The following is a 1,334-nucleotide window of genomic DNA, read 5'->3' as shown; positions in this document are numbered from 1 at the left end:
TGAAGGTTGAAAAATCCCTAAGACAGGATGGACTGTGTTCCAGGAAGCCAGAGGTAATAATGGATGCTCAGAGCATCATTTTCCAATTCCTCACTAGATACACCAGAGCAGTCAAGGTGAGTAAATGATTAGAATCAATTCAGAGAGACAGGATAAGCTGTCACTTAAAGAGGTATGGATTAATCAGGGATAGTCATCATGTTTTCGTTAAGAGAAGGTTGTGTCTTACCAGCTGAATTTTTGAAGTTACAAGGGGAATTGATGAGGGTACTGCAATGGATGTTGTTTACACAAACCTTGATAAGGCATCTAAGAAGGTCCCCATGTTCTGTTCAGAAAGTGAAAGTCAATGAGAAACAAGAAAGTTGAATCTTCTGTTGCCTCAGCAACCAAAGAGTTATTTCCATGCATGTTTCCCTAATAGAAAATGTGTTATTGGTGTTAGTGGTGTTATCCATTGTTGTTTGTTGTATACATTAATGACCAAGACTTAAATGTGGGAGGTACTGTTGAGAAATTTGCAGGTGACAAAAATCTGCCATGTAGTTAATAGTTGTAAGTTGCAGAATGTTATCCACAGTCTGACCGAATAGGTGGAGAAATGGCAAATAGCATACCTCATGCTTCTCTGGATTGAAATGTAATTGGGCCAGGCAAAACAAAATACACAATAAACAGGAGAGTAGAGAGTGATAGAGGAAATGAGACACCTTGGAGTGATAGGTCCTTGAGGGTGGCAGGACAGATAGATAAGGTGGCAAAGAAAGCAAGTGGAATGCTTTCCTTTACTGGATGAGGTACAGAATAGGAAAAAAAAACCAGGGATGTAATGCTGGAATTGTATAAAATACTAGTTAGGCCACAGCTGGAATTTGGGAACAGTTCCAGTCACTACACTACAGGAAGGATAGGACTGCCATGGATAATGTACAGTTGAGACTTGCAAGAATGTTTCTGGGGCCTGAAAACTGCAGCTATGCAGAAGAATTGGACAGGCCAGGGTAGGTTTCCTTAGACGAGAGGAAACGGAGGGGCAACTTATGAGGGACATATATGAAATTGATGAAAAAGACTCATTTTCCCAAGCAAAGAGACAAATTATAAGACGGTGAAAATTTAAAAGGGGGACATGATGGAAATTTTTCTCAGAATGTGATGGGCATCTTGAATTCGCTGACCAGTTTGTTGATAGAGCCAGAAACTCTCAGCTCTTTTAAAAGATGCATGGGTCTGCACCTGTGACTTGCAAGGCTACAGGCCAGGTGTTGGAAAATGGGACTAGAATGGTCAACTATTTCTTTTTTGGAATATCAGGCATCAATGGCTTAAATGGC

The sequence above is a fragment of the Rhincodon typus genome, chromosome 1 (assembly GCF_021869965.1).
Source record: "Rhincodon typus isolate 14 chromosome 1, sRhiTyp1.1, whole genome shotgun sequence".
Classification (NCBI taxonomy): Eukaryota; Metazoa; Chordata; class Chondrichthyes; order Orectolobiformes; family Rhincodontidae; genus Rhincodon; species Rhincodon typus.
Note: the sequence above shows the minus strand (reverse complement) of the source record.